This window comes from Tursiops truncatus, chromosome 10 (genome assembly GCF_011762595.2).
Source record: "Tursiops truncatus isolate mTurTru1 chromosome 10, mTurTru1.mat.Y, whole genome shotgun sequence".
NCBI lineage: Eukaryota > Metazoa > Chordata > Mammalia > Artiodactyla > Delphinidae > Tursiops > Tursiops truncatus.
The window spans coordinates 70355794-70378645 of record NC_047043.1 but is presented as its reverse complement, the minus strand read 5'-3'; the positions used below and the strand labels follow the sequence as shown (position 1 = coordinate 70378645).

Here is a 22852-nt window from a genome sequence, read left to right as displayed (position 1 = left end):
GTTTCAAATACTGTGGAGATATGCTATGATAGCCCACCCAGAGGCAAGTGTCCACCAAAGATCTGATCTCTGGTGGGGCTCACAGAGTATGCAGCCTGCTGCTCTGGACTGAGCACAGGATAGAGCAGGAAAGCTGGATGTGGCAAGCAAATTTTATGACATTCCCTTGGGAAGTATTTTCTGAACCCCAAGGTAAAAAGTTGGCTGTCCTTCCTTCATGCTCCTACAGTTCCCAGAGCTTTGTCCCTTCTAAGTGGTATTGTAATGGCCTGTTTTCGTGTCTCCCTTACTACACTGTGCAATCCTTGAGGGCAGAGGCTCTGAACCTGCAGGAATTAGTACACCGTGGATACTCAGTAAGTATTTGTTGAGGGAATGAATGCATGAATATGTGAGAAAAAAATACCTGCACAAAGTGTGCTCTCTGACTTGCTGGAAGGGATCACCATGATGAAGAAATATGTAAAAAAACAACAAAGCAAAGCAAAGCAAAACAAAACAAAAACCAACAAAAAACTTGGAGCCACTTAACAGGTTTTGTAAAACATAACACATCTTATAATTTTCTATCCCTAGCCCTCAAGGGCTACTTGTAAGCATTTTGAACACTGTATGCGTTTATATACATATTTAAACATAAAGTTAGAGAATGTTGGCTCTAGAAGGAATCTTAAGATCCTTTAGTTCAGCTTTTTAATTTTTCAGATAAGAAAACTAAGTCTCAAGAGGGTAAAGATGACTTATTTAAGATCCCTAAAGCTTCTAGTCCTTGTTCTACTATATAAAGTTGCTTTCTATCTAATACAATTATTCTTTACTTTTTCAAGGACCCAATGTGAAAGAATTCTGTTGAGAACCATAGATCTTCTCTCTGGAGGAAAAACGTACATAGGCATATAAGTAAGAAATTGTCCCCATGGAGTCCAAGGATTCCTATTTAGAACCCAAGGATCAAAGGAAAAGAGATAGGGTGCCCAAGAATAGTGAGCCTTAGGTATAAATTTAAATACATTTTTAGCTGGCTATGTTACCTGACTTTTCTGAAAGATAGAAACACCTTACAGAGTTTTTGTGAGAGTAGTTGAGAAAATGTAAGTGCTGCTCTTAGAAGGTACTCAACAAAACGTTGGTAACATTTCAAAAGACATGGCATTATAGGACTTCTCAAAGGACTCTCGACAAGGCTTTTTATATATATATAACAAGACTTTTCAGTTGAGGGAAAGGTACATGGGAAACTAAACACAACAGGTGTAGTTTGCTTTTGCCCACAGAGCATCCAGGTCAACAGAATGAGTGCTGATTTCCTTGTGACTGAGAGAAAGAAGAGGATGAGGGCAAAGAGGCCTCAGGGTCTACAGGTCTGTGAAAAACCTTAAATACCAGAGGTGTAAAAGGAAGGTGTAAGAAATAGGGCATTTGGGCTGGAAAAGGAAGGCATCCTCCTCTTTCAGGGGCAACTTCCTTCATTTAATATTTGAATTCCAACCAGGAGAGGAAAAAAGGAGTCATCCCTGGTCTTGGATGATTCCATTTACCTCTGCTTACCCAGACATCCCATGGCTGGATTTGCTTCATTTGTCTAAGCTCCCTATAAGACTCATGAGGACAGGAAGGAAATCACTGCTCTAGTCCTGCAAACTTTCTACTCAAGTGAAAGAGACCAAATCTGGAGATTCCCTTGACGTTTGGAGTCCCTAATAGACAATGGTAGCAGCTGGGGCTCCAGACTTGCTGGGTGGGAGCTTTTTCCAATGCAAAACCTGTCCAACTCCTCATGCACTTTATCTTGAGGTGTATTTGTGTGTGTGTGAATGAACTGACACCATCTTTCTACCTTAAATAGGACGATGCACAAACTTTGCTGGGCACAGATGAGGCACTCAATGAATGATGGCAACTATGATGATGATGATGGTATTATTTTCTTGCTCCCTTCTTCATTTCCATTCTCTTTTTCCTTCGGAGGAACAAGAAAGTAAAAAGTCTTTTGAAATCCCTTCACCCTCCTAAAGAAGATAAAACTAATGGGAGGGTGCCAGGGTAAGGGAACCTCGACCTCCGCTCTAAAGCTTAACTTGAAAGATAGTTGCACCCCCTCCACCAAGTGTCATCCCTGTCCCTGTCGCTGAAGCCACCTAACTAATCCCCGGAGTGCCTGGCAGCTTTTGGGGGAGGGTAGCCGGGAAGGGGCGTCGGGGACAGGGGATGGAGACGAGATGCTCCGAGACAGCGGCCTCCTGGGAGGAGGCGTTACGAAGACCCCCGCGCCTGAACCCCGCCCCGGCCGGGCGCTCTCTGCTGCCCCCCGCGGAGGTGGCCGCGCCCCCGCCCCGGCCCCCCCCCCACCCCCCCCAGCAGCTCCTCGGGAATGCTGGGAATGTGAGTCAGGGCAGCGGCGAGCGAGCGAGCGCGCCGAGCGGCCGGGCGGGGGGCCCGGCGGAGCGCAGTTCTGGCAGCGCCCGAGAGAGCGCGAGTCTCGAGACTGCGGCGGGTGCCGCCCCCTCGGCCGTCGGCCCCGCCCGGCCCGGCGCCTGGCCTCGGCCCTCGGAACGGCGCCTTTCCTCCTTCCCTCCCCCCGCTCCCCTCCCTGCTCCTCCTCCTCCTCCCGCTCCTGCTCTCTCGGGCTTCGGCTCCGGTGCCGGCTCCGGCTCCTCCCGGCCGCCCGGGGCCAAGGCGACAAGAGGTTGTAAGAATCCATGTGGGACGGCCCCGGGGCGAGCATCGGAAAGGTGAGACGTCGACGCCGGGGCCGCTGGGCGCCCGACTCCCTCGGGGCGCCCGTGCCCGGGCATCCCTCGTGCCGGGTCCCCCTCACTCGTGGGGAGCTGCAATGCGTTATCGGGGGGAGCCGAGGGGTGAACCACCCGCCTCCACCAGGGCTTGCTGGGGCGGGGGAAAGGATGGGGCGGCCTAAGGGCGGATTTGTCTCGATGTAGAAACCCCCGGATTGGAACAAGTGCACGGCTTCCTCCGGCGCGCGGGGGCCGCTCGCTCGCCCTGGCGGCCCGGGCCACCTCCCGCAGTCCCTCTCCTGCAGCCACCCTCATTGCTATTGCCTTTCTTCTTTCCATCTCCCCCTCTTTCGCCTGGCTTTCCCCCTCTTGCCTTGAAGGGTGGGGTGTTGGCAGGGGCAAGGGTCTCAGGGAATTCCCAAGCAGAACAAAGTAGAGAAAGGTGGAGCCTCAGACTAGGGGGTGGGGTACCTAGCTGCTTCGGTGGGCTCCGAGGGCAGCGGTTTAAAACAAACAAACAAACAAACAAAACCGTGTCAGAGAACATGAAGCGGATTTATTGGGGAGGGGTAGAGGGTGGTGGTATATGCAAACGAATACGTTGTGAAATTAAACTGAACGACATTCCTACCCTCGTCTTTCCCATCTCCGAATTATACAAGAAAAGCGATACTTATACGATTGTACCTATTCATTTTATTTATTTTTTTTATTACTGTCGGAGCCTTTGAAAGATCATCTTAGGACAGTGAAGATTAAGGGCTGCTTTGGTGCGGGATAATAAAACAGCGCTCGTAAACTACGATCGGCCCTGCCTTATTTATTTTGTACTTAAGGGTCTCTGTTCTCCTTGCGCGAGAGGGAGGGTCCGCTCTGTTACGAGAGGATCGATTTTAGGCGGCTACCTGCCTTTGCTGGATGAAAGGCAGTTTACTCCCGGAGCGGTGAATTGTCAGCTCCTTCTGTGATTGACAGCCACACCTACCACTTAGGTGGGCAGAATGGGGACCGCTGGAATCTCAGGAGCCAATCAATGCTCGAGAGAGGAGGGCAGTTCCCACTGTCAGGGTTAGTTTCCTGGTTGGCTTTTTAAATCAGTGGTTTTACTTAACCATTGGTTTATACAAGGTATGAGGCTCCAGCTGTGAGAGGCAGACAAGCGAGAAGAAAACTCTTCGAAAATGGGCTTAGAAGCAAGTATGCTTGACTTGTATTTGTCACCCCCAACCCTTTTTTTTAGTTGTAGTAGTTGGGGATGCTCAGGCCGTTGGCTTAAAAATGAAAATGAAATGAATCTGTGTAAAGAATGAAATGGGAGAAGGTGTTGGGGGTTAGAATTGTCCACCTATTTCTCTAGAATTGCAGGCTCCTTTATAAGAGATACCATTTACTCTTGAGGTATCTGGAAAAGGGTGTGGTGCTTTGTCTCCTATGGTCACTCTTGTCCTTGTAAAGTCACATTGTTTCTCAGTATACAGTACTTGGCTCTTGGCTCTATTGGGTGGATTTTTAAGATATTTTTGAAGCAGGCAAGCATGCTTTATTTGGATTACCACGAATAGATTCTTTTAGTTTTTGACAGAATAACCCAACTTCTGAAGTGAAGGCTGCCTTCTTCACTTCCAGTTTGGATGCCAGTTTGGAGGTGGCAGTGGGGTCAAGCCAGATCCTTTCTGAAGGGTAGAAGAGTTTGCGTTTAAGGTGAATTTGCTTTTAAGGTGAGCCATCTTGTCGGTCTGCTTCTGTGCTTTAATGAAAGCCTTGTACAGTTTGGGGGTGGTGGTGTGTGGATTGTGATGGAAGCATGGCTTTCACCAGGAAGATCTTCAAGGGTGGATGGATTGTGGGCGGAAGGAGCAGATCCTTCTCAATTCTCTATTAGTGAAAGGCTAATTTTTCAATACTCTTGTCACTGAATTCAGTGGAAAAATTACTGGTTGAACCAGAGAGCTGTCACCTTATAGAAGTTGTACCTGGATGTGAATATAAAGCTGTACATTCAGCATTTCATGAACAGATTGTGAGCCAGCGTTTACTGATTAGGATGGTCTTCATGTAGGAGACAGGTTTGTCAAGGTAGTATTATTACTATTATCATTATTATTGTTATTGCATATGCTAGCACTTTGGGGAGTACTTTACATGTATTTTCTTTTTTAAACCCTGCAAAGCCCCTATGAGGTAGGTAGGACTATTATTATCCTCAAATTATAGATGAGGAAACTAAAAGGAATTAAGTATCTTGCCACAGTTTAGTGTGAGAGTGAGAACTTGAGCCCAGGTTTCTCTGACCCAGAGCCCATGACCTTGGACATGGCCTTGAATTCAAATTTTGGTTGTGCAGTCTGCATGTGTCCAGTCTGCAGTGTGGGCTCTTCCGGCTTACATAGGGTCTATTCTGTTAAGAGTTCACTGCCATATTGATGGTCTTTGCACTGTCCTATTTGCCTTGCCACTTTGAAAGCTGTTGCCTCCACCAACAGGCAATTTAAGTAATTTTGTGTATTATATATTTCCAGTATGTCAGTTTTGGCCCAAAGGAAATTTGGTTTCAAACTTAACGGTGACTTAAAAAAAGGTAAAACAGAATAGAATGCACACTCTTCCATTTTTCTTGATATCTTAAATTTCCACTTGGAGTTCTGAATAGGTCTTAGTTGAATACATGCTGTTTTCATCCAATTGGCTTGTTTTCTTGTTTTTTTTTTTTCTCTTTTTTTTCTCTTGTTTTGTTTTTGCTAAAGGATAGGAATTTTATTTTCTCTTCCACTTACAAAGAGATTCTTTTTCATTAGTGATTAAATATAATTATATTTAAAATGATTCTATTAAAACAGTATTGCTCTCTTGCTCTATTATGCTACAAAACCCACAGACTTAAGCCTATCAGTGTCTTCTTCCCATTGATGAAACTCAGTGGTCATGGTTGGCCAAAACAGGTATCCTGAAAAGTGAGTTTAGATGAATGGTGTTGGAGTCCAGAAATTCACCTCAACAGATAGTCTTTGATTTTGGTGGCATTGACTTTGTACAATCAACATTTTTGTTTGTTTTACTGGGACTTGCTTTAACCCCTTTTATCAGCTCAGAAGTTAACATTTTGGCTGTCACGTGGGAGACCTACCTGCCAGCCAGCAGTTCAGTTTTAGCAATGTTTATGTTATTCCTTGATACTTTATTGTGATTTTCCTTATTTTAGGAAGATAGTAGAACAAAAGGGAAATAGAAAAGCATTGATATTCATGGTAATGTAGGTCTCATAAATTTAAAACAGTTGATCAAAAGATAGAAATCATTAGGTGTACCAAAGGCAGAGATGCTTTAACTGGTTCTTCTTACCAGAAGAAAAAGAACAAAATGAATGATTATGTAATAAATGTGAAATTATATCAAATGGTAAAAAATACATTAGTCAACGTTTGCTGCATAACAAAACTCCCAGACTTACAGCAACAGGTATTTATTTATTCTTGGGACTTCCCTGGTGGTCCAGTGGTTAAGAATCCACCTTCCAATGCAGGGGACGCGGGTTCGATCCCTGGTCGGGGAACTAAGATCCCATATGCCATGGGGCAACTAACTACTGAGCCCTCATATTCTGGAACCTGTGCACCACAAGTAGAGAAAAGCGCACCACAACTAGAGAAAACCGCGCCACAACTAGAGAAAAGCCCACGTGCCACAACAAAGAGCCCACATGCTGCAATGAAGATCCCGTGTGCTGCAGCTAAGACCCGAGGCAGCCAGATAAATAAATAAATAAATATTTTTAAAAAAGAAAAGAGGGATCTTCTTAAAAAACAAACAAACAAAAAAACAGGTATTTATTCTCACCCTCATGAGTCTGTCAGTTGACTGTTATTTGGCTCATCTAGGTTGGGCTCCTCGTGGTGGCTCTGCTATAAGCTGTAAGTTGGATTCTGGTCTGCTCCACCTGTGTTTGGGGCCCAGGCTGAAGGGATAGCAGCTCCTTGGAGCATGCTCTTATCGCGGCAGATCACTGTATTCAAGAGCCTTGCCAAGTTGCACAAGCTAGTGTCATTTCCACTAACAGTGTTTTTGGATATACCAAGTCACATGGGGAAACCCAACATCCATGGGTAAAAGTAGACTCTGCCCATAGTTGGGGAGGGAATATTTGATGAACTATAATCTGAACTCCTACAATGTGTAAAAAGTATGGTGTTTTTAGAGAATTTTGTAATTTTTTCTTTTCATTCTTGGGGAATGCAGTCTTCCTCCCCTCACTCCTATCCCTGGCTTTATGACATATAAACCTAGTGTTTTACTTGTGCATTTCAGGAATATACCATGTTTGATTCTAGAGGACTGACTGTAAAAGCAGGTATGAATATATACATGAGTGTATATGTGAATTACTTAAATGATCAAGGCACTATTTATTAGAACCTACTGTGTTTGAGGGACTGTGCTCAATGGAGTGAGGAGCTCAAGAATTTTTGTCTGACGTGAGTCCTGTTACCATAGAACTTATTAGGAGTAGGTGTCAGGAAAGAATTCTTGGATGAAATGGCATTTTCCTGGACCTTGAAGCAGTGACAGTTTTAGAGGTACAGATAGAGCAGTAGATATAGTAGAAGTGTAAGGAGCACATCTGGTTATAATGAGTTATTCCATTTGGCTAGAGGGTAAGACACGTGAATAATAATTATAATAATAGCAATAATTATAGCTTAACTTTTATCGAGCAGTTAACTACGTGCTATGTACTCTGCTTAGCACTTTACGTAAAGTATATAATTTAATATTGGGGTAGACATTGCTGATTGCCTATCCAATATTCATTCTCTCCTTTCTAACTAAAAGAACTCCAATTTTGTTTGGGATGGGGATATGCGCATCTCACGCTCCCAAACTCCCTTACGTGAATGGCCACAAAATTCAGGTCTTAATGATGCAAGTGGATGTTGTTGGATGGGGGCCTTCCTTAAAGCTTAGTGAGGAGGACACACTTGGCTGGTATACCCCAGCAGCATTTGACCGCTTTTTGCTTCTTGCTGCTGGGAAAATGGGCACAATGCCTTGAGGCGCAGCCTCGAACTACAACAACAAAGATAAGACCATGTATTAAAAAACAACAAGGCTGGAACCTGGAAGGCTCTTGGTCTTGATTGACATTGTTGAGCCATAGTAACAGCTTAGACTGCCTTCCCCTGTACTTCTTGTTGCTTAAAACAAATAACCTCCTTACTTGTAAGCCACTATTTGTTACTTGTAATCAAACATAATCCTTGCTGATACATACCTTCTCAAGAACCTTTCAAAGTAGATGGCATCATACCTATTTTAAAGGGGAGAACATCAAAAATCAGATTAAGGCATTTGCACAAGATCTAGGATTCATCACTATGTCATTTTGACTTTCAGGGCCATCATCCTGCCTTTGGCTGGGCAAATATTGCCACAGAAGAGATAGTGTTGGAAAAGTAGCTTGGGGTAAAATTGAGGAGGCAACTGGATTCCAGGCTGAAAAGTCTGAGTTTTAGTCCTGGGCTAACGAGTACAGTTGGCCCTCAGTATACACGGGTTCTGCGTCTGGAGGGTTGACTGTAAGGGACTTGAGCATCCTTGGATTTTGCTATCCATGGTCGTTCTGGGAGCCAATCCCGTGCAGATACTGAGGGACAACTGTGTAAGATGATTTGGAAAAGACAGAGACTGGAGGTTGGAAGATCATTGAGGCTTAAATACGTGACACCAGTGCTTTAGTGTGAATGAAAGTGGAGGAGAAGCTGGGCACAAAGGTGAGCTGGGAACGTGAGAAGAGAATGGAACTGAGTGAACACAAATCATAGTTGGCTGCTTACCTGTAATCTTCTGAGAACAAAAATGAAGGTCTCTTGAAGGTTAGTATTAACTTCTACTAATGGCTTCACATTTACCAGGAAGTAGGGAATGAGTAATGTAGAGAATTGTTAATGGGATGTGAATCATTATTTAGTGCAATAGGTGGGGACTTCTACTTCTTGTCTGTATCATTTACTGAACCCTTGATGACCTTGTATGACATGATTTTGGTCTGGGTCTGGCTCCATTGTGCCAAAGGTAGCAGAGATGAAGGGTATGGCCAGAGAGTGGTGAACGTTAAAACAAATTCTGTCAGTGGACTTATTTCCACATCTGCTAATCATTCTGGAGCTTTCTTAGGGGTGGGGCAGGGTCAATTTAACTTCCTGGGCCTCTTTTTTTCCTCCTGTCTCTCTACTTTTTTAATCTGTAAAATAAAGGATTTGGTTTACATTAGCGGTTTTCAAATGTTTTTCAGCTGCAGAAACTTTTGTTTCCTGAAAAAAAACTTGTCTGGACCCCGAGTATATTTACAGAAAAAAGCAGAGCTGCTCTGAAAATTCGGGGTCCAGGTTTGTGTAGTCTGGTATGTCTTTATGTTGAGGCCACTGATCTGAAATGATCCCTACACATTCTCCCAGGTCCAGGATTATGTGAATCTTAGAGCTGTCCAGATGTTTTACTGGAGCATCCTCTTTAACAAATCCCTTTGTTATTCCACAGCTTGCTGTGTTTTAGTATCATCCAGGGTAGAGGCTGTTAATGTTCGCCATAGCTACTTTTTCTCCAGGTGTATGTTGTGTTACCTCTATGCTAGAACATTTAATTTCCAGTGTGAGACCATCCAGTATTCTTTTCTGCTGTGATGATCATGCAAGCACCTGTTGAGATGGAGCCTCCATCTGCCAGGGTCCCTGAGTCACTAAATGAGCAAAGCTTCCAGTCAACTGTCATTGGACATACAATGTGACTGAGAAATACCTTTGTTGTTTTAAGCCATTGAGATTTTGTGATTGTTTATGCAGCACTTTTTAAAAAGCTTATCTTTACTGATAGATCATCTTTTAGCACATCTGCTAAACTTTAACTTACTTTTTAAGTGTCTTCTGGATCAACCTGAGGTCTGGCCACCTTGTCCTTACTTTGTGCTTAGGAAAGTAGGAGGTAGCATCTACATTAGCTGTCCATGTAGGTCTCTGTACTCATAGATTCTATGAATTGGAATACTTATGCTTAATTACATTTGCTGTCATGTTAAAAAAAATTCGAAAGATATATTATGTAGTGCACCTTACTTTAAAAAAAAGCCTTTAATTTAATGTCCTGTTGCTTTTTAAGGTAGTAGAACCTCAGTGGTTTGGGGAAGAATAATTATTATCAGTTACCATAATAATGGCTACTATAGCTTGAGGACTCATTCATTGATTTGTGTAACATTTATTGAGCATCTACTATGTGATAGGTACTGGTGGTATGGGGTGAACCATAGACAGTTCCTCACTTGGAGCTTACACTCTAATTGGGGGTTGTGGATAAGTTTGCTCTGTTCTATGAAGGACACCAGTTATGAGCATTTACTATGTGCTAGGTGCTTTATACCCCTCATTTCATAATACCCATAAAGGTAGGTATATTATCCCATTTTATAGATGAGGAAACTGAGGCTCAAAGAATTTGATAAACTCTATGAAGGCAAGAGCTTTTGCCTTTTGCTGTATCCCCCAGTGCTTAGAAAAATCTTTGACACATAGTAGCTGCTGAATAAATATTTGTTGATTGAATAAATCAGCAGAGGAACTTGCTTAAAATTAATGCCGTGGTAGAACCGGAACTTGGTTGGGTGAACCCACATCTGCTTGACTCTCAGGCTGTTAAATTATCAGTGGGTATTGTAGGAGCAGTGTGTTTACACACAGTTACAACAGAAGCAACAACTGAGCCCCACCAGTGTCAATGCCAAAGGCACCAGCAAGAGCCAGATTGTCTCTTTTATGGCTAGGGCCGAGTTCTCTGCATGATTTGCTACTCACTCTGTCTCACCTGGGGAAACTCGAGGCCACTACCTCACTGACTTAATTGCTGATGTAATTGGTCACCCCTCTCTTGGGCCAGTTCAACTTCTGCTCTATCCGGATTTCCTTAGCACTTGGCTGGCCCTGTTTCCCAGGTCTGTGCCTCAAGTTCTGCATTTAGCATTTTGTGCATTTCTTCTCCACTTTCATTTTCCAGATTTGTTGCTTTGAAGTTCCAGGAAATCTCTAGTTGCTGGCACCTAGTGGGCACTCAACAAAATTAAAAAAAAAAAAAGGGAGAGAGAGAGAAGGAAAGGAAGGCAGCCAGCACTTTCAGGAAAGAGCTAAGTGATTACTTTTTCCTCGGAGTCAATAGTGAGATTGCAGCCCCAGCAGATGAGGAGTATGGGTTGGGTTGGAGGGCATCCCTGGGGTACACCTATAGATGGAAGGCCAGTGGCAATGTTCATAGATGCCTTATACAAGCAGCTTTACTTTGCTGTGGTTTGTTCTTCAAATTCTACATTTCGCTCACTTAATTCTCTTGTATGCGTGCAGTATGTGCACGCACGTGTATGTGTATGCATGGGGGGAGTCTAATTCTTTCTTCCTGCCTTACAGCTTTCCACCCCTAAAGGTAGTTGTCATTCTGTGATTTCAGAATGTGAATGAATTACAGGCAGCAAAGTGCATTCTCTGTAAGTGTATTAAGAGCAAACTATTAATTCAAGGCAATTTCTTAGTGGCTCAGAAGACAAGAGCTTGAATGGGAATTGAGCAATGTGTTCTTTAAGAATATGCTCAGATCCTTATGCAAACTGTGAGAGGCTTTCCCCTAAAACAGTATGGCTAATTATAGCAAGAAAGGGCAGGGTTTTATGTAAGGAATTATGCTGAGTTGTGCACTGTAGTTACTAGTTCTTTTGTAGCAGATTTCTCTAAAACAAGATGGGTGTGGTCAGGGTGGGAAGTTCATCTTCTGTGGGCCCAAGGTGATTGAAGGTAGGCGCCCAAGGTGATTTGGGGTCTGGGAGCTGCTCTGAGGGTGGAGAACAACACTCTGAAGGTGGAAGGTTGAGTGGCTCTGTAAGATGTGAGGTTGGTCTGATCCATGGTTATTTTCTTAGTGACACCGGTAGGCACCAAACTCCTACCGAGATGACTTTCTTATTCCTGGTTTAAGGCAGATTAGCCATGCTGCGTTCCTGCCAGCTGGCTGCAAGCTAACTGCCATACCTGGAGGAGCAAGACTGTGGTTCAAAGGTCAGGATCCTAGTGGAGCAGCGTTGTTGATCCTTTTCCACATTTGGCTCTCAGGAGAGGGCTTCAGATGTGTTTTCTTTCTGTATGGTGATGTGTGCTTTTTGTTCCTTCTGGGTAAGAGTCTCCCTGCTTCCTTCCCCCCACCCGCTTTGGTTCTCTATCCATCTTGTTTCTGAAACCTCTCCATGGGGGGAAGCAGGAGGTTACATAGTGAATTGGATGATAGCTTGGTATTCTTAGGAGCTCGTTGAAAATAGGTCCTGTTTGATGCTGGGTGGATATAAAGGCACTGGAGTTTCAGTGACTGCTGTTCATCAGGCTTGCAAGCACAGAGCAGTTAGTAGGGGTACAATAGGGAAATTCCTTACCTTTTTTGTTAAGTCTGAGAAAGTACTATCTTTTCATACAGAGCCTTCAAATACATTGAGGGGACATCCTTAAAATCAGCAACATGAATAGATGCTTAGAATAACTTCCGAGCAGATTTTTTTTTTTTTGGTGGTACGCGGGCCTCTCACTGCCGTGGCCGCTCCCATTGCGGAGCACAGGCTCCGGATGCGCAGGCTCAGCGGCCATGGCTCACAGGCCCAGCCGCTCCGCGGCATGTGGGATCTTCCCGGACCGGGGCACGAGCCCGTGTCCCCTGCATCGGCAGGCGGACTCTCAACCACTGCGCCACCGGGGAATTCCCCCCCCCCCCCCCCAGCAGATTCTTTTGGATATAGAGATGTGAGCACTGACCTGCAAGTCAAGAGACCTAAATTCCATTTCTGGCTTTACCACTAGCTTTCTACTTATTTCTCCATTTCTTAATATATATCAAAACCATCTGGCTCTTTTCCAGGTCTAAAATGATTTTTTTTTTTACAACAGGTTTTTCATGCAAAGGATCAGCTAAGTAACTGTCTTTTTTTTTTTTTTTTTTTTGGTACGTGGGCCTCTCACTGTTGTGGCCTCTCCCATTGCAGAGCACAGGCTCCGGACGCGCAGGCTCAGCGGCCATGGCTCACGGGCCCAGCCGCTCCATGGCATGTGGGATCTTCCCGGACCGGGGCACGAACCCGTGTCCCCTGCATTGGCAGGCGGACTCTCAACCACTGCACCACCAGGGAAGCCCGTAACTGTCATTTTATAAGCTATTTTACCCTGGAAAACAAGAGTGCCCGGTGTGCTTTCATGATGGACTTTATTAACAAAGAGTTAACCCATTATATTATATTTTCACTATATATATGTGTGCTTGCTTCATGGCAGCTCTCTGCTGGCACTGAGGATGCAGTTGTAAACAGGTGATTTTGGGGGGCTCAGGGATTGTAGCCTCTAGGGGGGCACCAAACAAGTAAGCAGGCTACTGTAATGGAAGCTCTTATGGCAGAACACCCAGGCTGTCCTCCTCTAGGAGGACGGGGGAGATTCATGGATGAAGGATGGAGACAGGCTTCTAGAAGAAGGTAACACCTAAGGGGAGGTAGAACACTAAGAGGACCTGGCTGGGGTAAGCTTGGTTTTTTGTTTTGTTTTTTTAAACGTCCTTCCCCTATCACATTTTTTTTGAGTCTTTATTGAATTTGTTACAATACTGCTTCTTTTCTATGTTTTGGGTTTTTGGCTGCGAGGCATGTGGGATCTTAGCTCTCCGACCAGGGATCGAACCCACAGCCCCTGCATTGGAAAGCGAACTCAACCACTGGACCACGAGGGAAGTCCTTGGGCTTGGTTTTGATGGTACAAATAACAGGGGGAACAGTCCAGGTCCAAAGATGAGCAAGAGAATGGAAGGTTGGGGGTTTGGGGAGATGAAAGTAGACCTGAGGAGATGGAGTTTAGCTTGGCTGGGGGTGGAGGTTTGTGAGAGAGGCCAGGGAGAGTAACAGGCACGAAGACCCTGTGATCCACGAAGGAGATGAAGGTCAAGCTTAACCATCAAAGGGTTTCAGTAGGGGACTGACACAACCAGAGATGCTGAATTCTCTTTATTCTTCTTTCATTCCACTTTCGTGGCAATAACTACCTGCTTTTGGTGTTTGTGGGAGTATGGAGTTTGAAATTGGGGTAAGGGAGTAGCAGGATGACCTGGAAAACAATAGAAAGATTATGAATATGGTCTTGGGAATCCTAGCAGTGCCCATTCTGATTTCATTGACCAAACACACTTTATGCAGCCTTAATAACTTTAAAAGACCATTTTCCAGGTGAAGATGCTCCTGATAAAAGATCTGTCGTGGGACTCCACGCTGTTTGTTGGTTTTGAGCATCTCTCTGAATGTCGTCTGGGACCAGGTCCTTTTCAGTGAGTTTTGAGCAAAGCACAGAGTATGGATCTTGTTTTAAAATGTTTGCAAATGTTTGCAGTTAATGGGTGCAATTAAACTGACTTTGTTAGACCAATAGAAAGCAAGAGTTAAAGTAATTCATAGTGTACAATTTCTGAGAGTGGTGTGAGAATGCTCATGAATGAAAATCATTTAATTATTCTGTGAAGCGTACAAGATTGAGAGTTACGTGCTGAAACTGCCTTCAGTGCCCCATGTATACCAGCTGCCTATGGCTTTACTTTTGTATGATTTTTGTACTCTAGGTGATAACACTGATAAACTGCCTTTCATACCTTAATCTTGACTTCTGTGCTTCAGCTTGTGAACCAACATTTTGAGCTACTATATTATGGCCTTACCTGATAACAAGTAGTTTTATTTCAGCAACATCACCATATTTGTAGAGCAGAGTTTGTGGAATCATTTGAGTAGTTCTTTAATCTTCTCATTATTTTATAAAAAGTAAGTGGAAAATGAAAAAAATATAGGCAGTAATAAAGGAGAAATATGAGCCTCATAAACATAATGTAATTGAGGCAAAGATGGAAACCATTTAAACATGCCCAATATAGATGGTGTTTACTCAGTCAGATGCTTTGGACTTAAGGTGGCCAACTCTATATAGTTGTGAGGGATAAGAATGAAGTTAAACGCTATGGACATATGAAATTTTAGAAAAAAGCTTTGTGGATTATGATAAAGATCAAGATGTAATTTGGATTTTGTCACTTATTTGTTTTGGGGTACAGAGCTTCCCTTTTTAACATATAAGTGTAGTAAACTTTTGTTTGTTCAGCTTTAAAAAAACGTATATTAAGAAAGGCATTTTCTGCAAAAGTAGTGGATAGAAATTGAACTTCTCACCAGTCTTATTTAGGAGAGTCTGCCATCGTCAGTAGCATATTCCTTTGATGGGCTAAGTGGCATAGGTGGTCATTGTGCTTAACAAAGTTCTCTGTGTATTTTGGTGAACCAGTAAAGAGAAACCAAAGAAAATAAAATGGTACTTAGCAAAGGATGCACCTCAATGGATTTTCATGATTCCATGGTTTCATTTGGTAGAAAAAGACTAAATGCATCTGAGTCCTCATCATATGCCTTAGTGATGCTGTGATGGTACATTTGGAGCCAAAGAGAAAGAAGGGTAAGAATTAAGATTTGTGTACAATTAACCCCACAGCCCTCTAATTCCCCTGGTCAGGAGGGTATGATGGTGATCTGTCTGCCTTGGAGGATCTAACTGTTATTTGGGAGCTTGTTTAACTTTCTTTGTGGGCTCTGCCCACTTCTAAGCAGAGGATTGAGTTGGATGCAAACTTTCGGTTCCTTTTCATGCCTCTTGTGGTTAAATGGTGAATGTTAAATCATGGGAGATGTTGATGTAAAAGAAAAGAATATGTATATTTTAAAATATATGTATAAATGAATCACTTTACTGTACACCTGAAACTAACACAACTTTGTAAATCAACTATATTTCAATAAAAATAACATGGGAGGTGTTAATCAGGTAGGAGACGGGAAAGAATAGCTCTTGGGTTTCTAACCTCTTCCTGAAACTGAGACACAGTTTATCAAAAGGGCAAATAACTATTGGACCAGAAGTTCAAGAAACTCATATTAAGTACCTACTATATGTCAGACACTGTGCTAAGCACATGCAAGAATGATCTCATTTAATCTTGACAGTAACCCCATGATCCAAATATTATTTCTCATGATGAGGAAATTAACATTTAGAGAAGTTAAGAAACTTGCCTGGGTGTCTTAGTTTAGCTTCTCCCAGAATTAGAACCTGAGACAAGTATTCTAGTACAAGGAATTGTTTGGGACATACAGGGAACGCCAGTAGGTGAACAAGGATATGAGACGGGGGGAGAAGGCAGCCAGTACATAGGACATTATTCAGTAAGTTACTTCAGTGGCGACTGGAGTTTAATCGCACAAGGAAACTCTGGAGATAGTGTAACACACCTGCCTCTGGATGGTCTCATGTGAGGGGTGAGGAAGCAGGGGTATGTAACCACCAGCTCCTGTCAGTTGTTTTTTGTTTTCTTTTTGAAAATTTATTTTTATTTTTTATTGTGGTAAAATATATATAACATTTATCATTTAAACCATTTTTAAGTGTACAGTTCTGTGGTATTAAGTTCATTCACAATATTGTGCAATCATAATCACTCTCCATCTCCAGAATTTTTGCATCATCTCAAACTGAAGCTCTGTGCCCATTAAACAATGACTCCCATTCCCTCCTGCCCCCAGCCCTTGACAACCGCTATTCTACTTTCCGTCTCTATGAATTTGATTATTCTAGGTACATTATATGAGTGGAATCATACAATATTTGTCCTTTTGTGTCTGGCATACATCTCTTAACATAATGGTTTCAAGATTCATCCATGATGTGGCATGCATCAGAGTTTCCTTCCTTTTTACGGATGAATGATATTCCATTGTATTTATATACCACATTTTGTTTATCCGTTCATCCACTGATGGACATTTGGTTTGTTTCTACATTTTTGCTATTGTGAATAATGCATCTGTGAACACTGGTGTATCCATATTTCTGTCAGTTGTTTCTGAGAATGGTTAATTCCCTGGCAGTTCCATCCCCCACCCTGCAAAAGCAGAGTAGTTTTCCAAGGTTCAAAAGAAATCCTCAGCAGAGATGCTGATGTTGGCAGTGTGAAGTCCTTTGGGGCACTCGAAAATGTTCAAGTCAGAGGGACATCAGTAGGGCGCTTAAGAGCATTTCCTCACATGGTCTTTACCCAAGTAAATAGAGAAGCTAGGATTTGAACCTTGGACTCTTGCCTCAAAGCCCATGCTTTTAACTGCCCTACACTGAGTACTACAGTATGGAGATTTGAAGATGAATGAGCCGTGGTTATTGCCTTCAAGGACCTATCAGGGTTGAATCATCTGTTTTGCAAAAGGCTCCAGGGAAGACAGTGGCATCACATGGAGCAATCTGGAACTCACAGGGCCACTGTAAGATGGAATCACACGTAGCAGACGTACGGGTTCCCTTTCTCCTGACACCCTGTGGTGAGGCATGCTTGGGCCGGGCACAAGTGGACTCTTCATGGGGCTGTGCTCCAGGATAGGCACTCACACACGTGCTGACCACTGGAGTCATGCGTTCCAGCCCACGCCCATTGATGCTTCGTGGCGTTCACTTGAGCTGTTTGTGCAACTATTGATATGTCACCTCAACAGGGGTTATCCTTCTATGAGCTTTTCTGACGATTGTCTTTATCTTGATGCCCAAGCATCAGAAGCAGCTATTTGTTAGGAAAGAAATTAGGGCCCAGGAATTATAAAGAGAATACATTTGGAGGCAGTTAAAATGGTTGGTTTTGTGTATCTGTGTTTGAAAAGACATCATTTACAAGTGGTTTGCATTTATCTAGAAACCTAACACGAGATATTTTGTCCCTGAAAGGATGACATTACCTAGACTGGTGTGGCAAAAGAAGAAAAAAATGAGAGGTCAGTCAGTGAGAAAATGCTGCCCTATATTTTAACCTAAATGTTAAATATTTTGTTTTAGTACTACATTTGTGGGAGCTGGGTGTGTTAGTCAGATATTGCTAGGGTGTGCTGAGATAACAACTCCAAAGCTCAGTGGCCGCCTTCTCTCTCATGGGTTGTGCATGGTTCTATTCCACCTTGTCTTTATTCTGGCACTCAGGCTGAAGGAGTCGTCCCTTCCTTGGATGAGCCATTCTCATGGTAGAGAAGAAAACAACTATGGTTTACTCACAAGATGGCTCTTATAGCTTCTGTTTGGATATGGCGTGTGTTGCTTCAACTCACATTGCATTCTGCAAAACAAGTCACATGGCCAAGCCTTATGACAGTGGGGCAGGAAGGATTCTCCTCTCATGGGAGGGAGAGACTATAGGGATGAGCTGACTACAGAGGGACAGTGAATATTTTGAACAAATGAGGCAATTTACTGCACTGGCTAAAATTGTGCTCTCATGTGCAAATTGCTTAGCAACCTTTTTAACCATCTAATCTTTTTAGATTCATCGCAACATGTTTAATGTTGTTTTTCTCCTTTTACTCATAAGGAAGACACATATTGTATGTAAGGGACTAGTTCTCTTCCTGGGATCCATGTAAAACCACCCATGTAGCTAGTATTATTTTTCCTAATAATTCAGTCGTTACTGTCTTTCAAGAACTAATCATAGAGTTTGAAGGAAACATTGAGACTCAAAATTTGAATGCCTTTTATAGTCATGTGAAATTAATAGGGAACAAAGGACTAATTATTAACATGATGATCATCCTTTAAGAAAAGAATACAATATGTCTGTAGTTAATATTGATGATGAGGGTTGTTGTACTGAGTGTTTATCACGCCTCAGGCACTGTGTTGAGCACTTACACTTTCTTTGATTTAGTCATGACTCGCCTTATTTTCGTGAAGTAGCTGTTGTTACTCCTGAGGCCATTGTTAACTTACTGAGGTACTTACTAAGGCTCAGAGAGGTTTGTTAGCTAGCTCAAGGTTAAACAGATAAAAAAATGTGAGTTTCAGGACTCAAACCTAGTACATTTAATCCCTTAACCAAGGTTTCTCCAAGTTAGATGAGATCCCTTTAAAAGAAGATAATTTCTCATAGAACCCCAGGTATGCTTAAATTATTGTTATTGTAATGATACTTTTAACTGTATAAACATAAAGCTGGTGAGGTTTTTTTTTCTAAGCTCCTACACCTTTATAAAACTTAAATCAATTTAGAAATTAAGTACACGTCATATTACTAATTCAAATTAACAACGTTAATTTAACCAGATTAACTAAATTGCTGCTTGTAACTGGAATATGATGCCAACTCTTCTGGGCCGGTTCTTTGGCAGTCAGCTGGTCTACCCTGCTGTGTGCTGGGTGATGACTCAATTCTCCCACCGTATTCACAATATTCAACTTGTGCGAAACTTGGCTTCGTGCTGAGGAGCTTGACGTCCCTTACCTTTCACTGGGTGAGAACACATCATTTAGATTCCCAGGTCCATCTTTTTTCGTTTCTCTTTGGCGCATAGTGATTCCTTAGGGTACAGCTTGTTGCTCAAACTCAACGGGCATGGCTGCCGTGATGATCAAAGATATCCGTGCACTATTTGTTTTCAGATTACTGAAATAAAAACAACCTTAATTTCTCACGAGGCTTGTAAATTCTTTAATATATGCGACTGTGGATCTGCCCCCCTCCTCCTTAGTTTTTGCTCAGGTTAAAAAACTGGATTTTCTCTCTCTGGTACTACTCTTGTCTTTCTTTTATAGGACTCTCTCCATCTGAGACCACACCCTATTACTACCAGAAAGGGTCTCATCTATTTCCAATGTTCACAATACCTGGTAGCCATGCACAATAACTGGAGTTGCTTGTGTAAACCTGAATAAAGGGGCTATTGTGCTTTGAAATGGAGGAACTTGAGTCCCTGGAAGGTCAGAAACAATACTACAGATGTGTTCTCGAAATATTTGTTAAATAGATTGAAACCATGTGCCGTAATTTCCCTTTTAATATATTTTGCTGGATAAGCCTACACTTATCCATGCACTAAGAGATTTAATTCAGTCACTTGATGACTTAATGTAGTTATTGACTCTTATTCACTATAATTTCAGTTGTTATAGTGGTTACTGAATACTATTCAGCGCCCTGAACCTGGCCTTTGCTAAAGTGTCATGTGACTCCTCCATGATGATCAGTCATATTTTTCAGAGACCCCAGAGTTAGGATATAACATTTATTCTTTATCTTCTTTCCAGAATACATAGATGAATGCTTGTCTCATTTGCACATTTAAGCCATTTCCCTTCCCTTATTATTGATTGTGTGTGTGTATGTGTGTTTGGAATAGCTTACAATCTTTTTTTTAAAATAAATTTATGTATCATTTATTTTTGGCTGCGTTCGGTTTTCGTTGCTGCATGTGGGCTTTCTCTAGTTGCAGTGAGCAGGGCCTACTCTTGGTTGCGGTGCGCGGGCTTCTCATTGGGGTGGCTTCTCTTGTTGTGGAGCACGGGCTCTAGGTGCACGGGCTTCAGTAGTTGTGGCTCGCAGGCTCTAGAGCGCAGGCTCAGTAGTTTTGGCGCACGGGCTTAGTTGCTCCGTGGCATGTGGGATCTTCCCGGACCAGGGCTCGAACCTGTGTCCCCTGCGTTGGCAGGCGGATTCTTAACCACTGTGCCACCAGGGAAGCCCCAGCTTACAATCTTTACTAAAATTTTTCCTTGTGTCTATGATTATGTGTATATTCTTTTCTAGTAAAGGGCTATTTAAACATAATCTGTACGTGTTGATTTTAAATGTAGAAAAATTTTGTGTGATTGGAGTTTTAGGGGCAAAGGGGTAGAGATTTTATTCTTCTACCTTTCTATCATTTTCTCTGAAACATCTGTTAGTTGACAGATTGAGGATTTTTTTAGTGTAAGACCCAATAATTCCTGAATTATTTTTGTAAGTACACTATAGCTAGAGCTTTGCCAATTGACATTTTACCTTTGCAGATTAAAGGAAATGCACAGATGTTTCAAAAACGAATCAGAAACCTTATTTATCTGTTCATTGCAACTAGCTTAATTTGTTACATTTATGAAACTTTATGAGGCAGTGAATAATGTTGTTATAATCAGCATATTATATTAACCATAATTTTTTAAAAAAAATTTGATTTAGCATCTCAAATTAGTTTTTTACTTTTACTGGTTGTTGTTTGGCATTTTGTTGTATTTTAAACGTGTGGATTTAGCTGTGTAGTAGCTAGTGGTCTGTTCCTTTAACAAAAATTTTTAGGTGCTTCAGATTTTAAATTTAATCCCTTAGAATAAACTGATAGTGTTTGAGATTAAAACAGAAGGTGTCAATGGAAAGTACAATTAACTAATACTTGGTGTACAGAGTCCTTACTTTGCAGTATAAGATATAGTCAGCCTCTTCACTTAAGCACCTTACCATAAAATATAGCCAAGGCAGCTGAACATGTAATCATGCTAAATCTGCACATGCAAAACAGTAATTATAAAATGAGCTTGGGGGGACTAAAGGAGAGAGTAGTGATATGTGGATGAGTATGTTTAAGTTGCAGAGAGCTTCTTGGAGACTATGGAAAAGCATTTTTGAAAATCTCTGCTACCTGAAGCTGGACTTTTTTCCCCCTGATTCATATCATTGTGGTATTTAAAGAGGAAAAGGCTTATTATTAGGACTTCAGTACCTACATATGTATGATATTGTAGCCTGCAGACAATGAGAAAATGTCTATTTTTCTTTCCAGTTTTAAAAAATGGTTGATGTCTTGAGCATTTTTGAACAGAGGGCTGAGTTTGACTCAGGAGTCTGACAAAGCAAGCTTAGTGGACTGAGAGAATTCTAAGACAACTTTCAGGTTTAAAACCACTGTGCCCTGTTCTGGTAGCCTTGGGCGTATTAAAGTCAGCTTTTACTGAGCATTAGCTGTGTGCCGGGCATTGTACTAATTACTTTTCTTCTATTGTCTTATTTAATCTTTTCCAAATCACTATGGAAAGTACCACAATTATACTCATTTTACAAATGAGAAAAGTGAGGATTGGAGAAGTGAAGTAATTTGCTTAAGGCTACACATTAAGAAATTAAAGATATGACTCCAACCAGGTCTGATATTGAGGTCCCCTCTTTCCTTTTATAAAACACTATGTATCACCTCTCTGGCTACAATTACAAAATTATTGCATTAAATGCCATGGAAGTAATTTCAATCATATGATGAAAATGTCATAATATTACATATATTCTTTCAAATATTCAAAAACTGTTTTATGTGTCTCCTGTGTACCCTTAGCTCTGGGCAGGAAGAGCACCTGCACAGGGCCTGAGGCTTTAGAGGGCCCACTCTGGCCCTCATCTGCCTGCACCTTCCCCATGGGGGAGGGGGAGTCTGCGGGACCAACAGGCCTGGGATCTCCCTGCTTAAGTGACCCTGAGTGGTCTTCCAAGGTCTGCTTGGGCTTCTTTGCCAGGTCTGTCCTCCTGAGGACAAACCATGCTACCACTGTGCACACCGTTAGGCCTAGAGTTGCTGAGGGGTACCTATTTGTGAAAGTATAGACCAGGTGTCAGGAAACTACTGCCTTTGGGCTAAGTCTGCCTAACACCTGTTTTTATAAATAAAGTTTTATCGGAACACACCCACACTCATTTGGTTATAAATTGTCTATGGCTGCTTTTGTGCTGAAGTGTTACAGATACCAAATAGCCCACAAAGCCTAAAATATTTACTATCTGGTCTTTTTTAGAAAAAGTTTGCCGGCCCCTGGTGTAGACAGAGCTAGCTTAGTGTGCAGGGTGCAGAATTCACATATGTGAGGCCCCTGGGGTGTGGTTGAGCCAGGAGCGGGGAGAGAAGGATGTTGGCTGGGGGAAGGCCTGCCTCTTGCCACCATGTTTTGGCCAGAGCTCTGAAGAGCCCAGGAATTCTAAGTTCAAAATTCACACCTCACTTTCTACATCTTTATATTTGTCAAGGTAGGAAGATAAAATGCATTTTATTTACCAGTTTGTTACCTCGATTTATAACTGTAAAATATATAGACATGTGGTACTTGGGCGTCTATTTGTACTCTAGACCTGGGCCCCATATATGTTAGAACAAAAGTTAAGTCCTGGGGTACAGTGTAAGGGTTTAAAGTAGGAAGGAAGAGAGACCCCAA

The 22852-nt window shown here is 42.4% G+C and overlaps 1 protein-coding gene across 1 annotated transcript in view; it reads left to right on the top strand.

Moving 5' to 3' along the window:
* Nucleotides 1–2572: 2572 nt before the first annotated feature.
* The window catches only part of ERC2 (ELKS/RAB6-interacting/CAST family member 2), an 866017-nt gene continuing 845737 nt past the window's right edge, over nt 2573–22852 (top strand). Inside the window, exon 1 of the mRNA XM_073811247.1 lies at nt 2573–2732. The gene's annotated coding sequence lies outside the window, so the exon portion shown is untranslated. The remainder of the gene's footprint in view (nt 2733–22852) is intronic.